At 56.8% G+C, this 2,500-nt stretch overlaps 1 non-coding gene across 1 annotated transcript in view; it reads left to right on the top strand.

The window, feature by feature from the left end:
- The first annotated feature begins 2,381 nt into the window (after positions 1–2,381).
- LOC124728902 overlaps positions 2,382–2,500 on the top strand; it is a 1,909-nt gene continuing 1,790 nt past the window's right edge. Inside the window, exon 1 of the ribosomal RNA XR_007007474.1 lies at positions 2,382–2,500. This exon is cut by the window's right edge and continues 1,790 nt beyond it. This is a non-coding gene — a ribosomal RNA (small subunit ribosomal RNA).

Below are 2,500 nucleotides of genomic sequence, written 5' to 3'. Positions count from 1 at the left end.
CCTAACCCATGTTGTGCCTTAACCTAACCCATGTTGTGCCTTAACCTAACCCATGTTGTGCCTTAACCTAACCCATGTTGTGCCTTAACCTAACCCATGTTGTGCCTTAACCTAACCCATGTTGTGCCTTAACCTAACCCATGTTGTGCCTTAACCTAACCCATGTTGTGCCTTAACCTAACCCATGTTGTGCCTTAACCTAACCCATGTTGTGCCTTAACCTAACCTATGTTGTGCCTTAACCTAACCCATGTTGTGCCTTAACCTAACCCATGTTGTGCCTTAACCTAACCCATGTTGTGCCTTAACCTAACCCATGTTGTGCCTTAACCTAACCCATGTTGTGCCTTAACCTAACCCATGTTGTGCCTTAACCTAACCCATGTTGTGCCTTAACCTAACCCATGTTGTGCCTTAACCTAACCCATGTTGTGCCTTAACCTAACCCATGTTGTGCCTTAACCTAACCCATGTTGTGCCTTAACCTAACCCATGTCGTGCCTTAACCTAACCCATGTCGTGCCTTAACCTAACCCACGTCGTGCCTTAACCTAACCCACGTTGTCGCCTAACGTAACCCACGTTGTCGCCTAAACCTGCTCTGTAATTGTTATACGACTCGTTCAATTAGTGTAGTGTTGCCCACCCGCAACCCTCGCAATATAGTTCGCTACTCGCACTCCCCGCTCCCCTGTGTATCGCTTCATGTTAAACACCTTGCAAGTCTTGCTCACTTTCCACATGCTCCTGCTGTACACTGTAATGTGGATGGCAGCAGGACGTACATGCCGCCCCTCCCCACGTCCCCACCTTGCCCCCTGCCTTCGCAAGCTGGTTGGTGAGAACTTTGCATGTTCAATGCCCTCCGCATGCGACGTACTCAGGCTACGTTGTGGTGCGGCCTGTGTCAACTGTCCGCTAATGTCGTACGCGTAAACCACAATCTGTACTGCACATTCGTCCTTATGTACTGAATGATACATCGTGGCACATGTGTGACCGTACAACGACTGCGCCCAAAAACGGCGGACCATACAGTGCAAATATTGTGCACGCAGCTACGTGTCGTCTCCCTATGAGAGCTGGATTGCAGTGTGGTACGCCATAGAGACGTGTGGGAGGAACGGACGCCGTGGATGGCGATCAGCATGAGCTGTCTGTTGATGTATTCGGACCTAGTCGTCTCTCCTCACACACCGTGATGGCATGGTGCACCGCGTTCCATATCTGCGACATGCTACAGAGGCCGGTTGACAGTCGTTCGAGCAATGGACATCGCATACGTACGGGGGCCACCTTCCACGTATTGTCTAGGCGTGCACATTTTGTTGCGTGTATGTGGGCAGACGTAGTGTGGCGTGACACCTGACACAGGCATGCAATAATCGTGGAAGTTGCAAATGGCGATGGACGCCTGCGTTTTCTGGTGAAGTTACGCAAATGAACAAATGGTAACCTGTTGTGGTGCGGTTGTTCTCGCTAGGGGTGAATCGGTGATGGCGACGATAGGTTGAGGTACTAACCGGTTGTTCCAGCGATACCCACCATGCCGACGAAACTGAACGGCATCTGGGTGTGAAGCGATACGCGGCGGTGGCTGGGTGGGACCGTCCCCGGCCGGTGAGGGGGCGCCTCCCGGCGTGCTGGCCGCGCGGTGCGTGGGCGCACGCGCTACAGCCGGCTGGTGGGGGCGGCCAGTGGCAGGCGCGCCGGCCGACGGACGCGGCAGGCGTCGCAGCTGCGCGCCGGCGCACCCTGCGCGCGGCGCCGTGCGGCCAAAGTAGGTCCTCGCGGGCCCGGTGCGAAGCGCGGTGGACATCTTCAGTGTGCTGGTCCGATTGAGGACTGTGTGCGTTGAGGATGCGCTGCCGCCCGGCGCTCGGCGCCGCGACGCCGTCTGCTGCTCGGTCGCCCCAGCGGTTCTCGCTGGTGGTTTGTATCGCAGCTGTGCGGATGTGTTGGCGCGTGCGCTGTGCTGGGAGAGTTCGCTTCGGCACCCAAGTGGGGCTTTTGTCCTTCTGTGGCGCTGGCGTTGGAGCTGCCGGTCACCGTAGGTGGCGCGTGTTGTCTCCCGCCGGCAATGCCACGACAGCACGCTCCCGGGCCTCTGTCGGCAGCGGCAAGCTCAGTTGGGAGCACGGGTGGTCGCACCGAAAGCGTCTACTCGCCTAACTCCGGGCGATTGCGCCTCTCTCGAACCCGACCAAGTACTTGGGACGGCGCTGCGCGCCGCCGGGACCTGAGAGGGTTTCGAGGTGTATTGTGCAGGGGAGCTCAGCCTCCTCCTGTTTGCAGAATGATTGAGCGGACGCTTGCGTGTTCGCGCGGGCCCCCGGGACACACTCCCGGGCGGCCGGCTGCTCAGCTCTAGTTGACGCAGCTCCCTGGTTGATCCTGCCAGTAGTCATATGCTTGTCTCAAAGATTAAGCCATGCATGTCTCAGTACAAGCCGCATTAAGGTGAAACCGCGAATGGCTCATTAAATCAGTTATGGTTCCT

The sequence above is a fragment of the Schistocerca piceifrons genome, unplaced genomic scaffold (assembly GCF_021461385.2).
Source record: "Schistocerca piceifrons isolate TAMUIC-IGC-003096 unplaced genomic scaffold, iqSchPice1.1 HiC_scaffold_1176, whole genome shotgun sequence".
NCBI classification, from domain to species: Eukaryota; Metazoa; Arthropoda; class Insecta; order Orthoptera; family Acrididae; genus Schistocerca; species Schistocerca piceifrons.
This window is presented reverse-complemented; position numbering and strand designations above follow the sequence as displayed.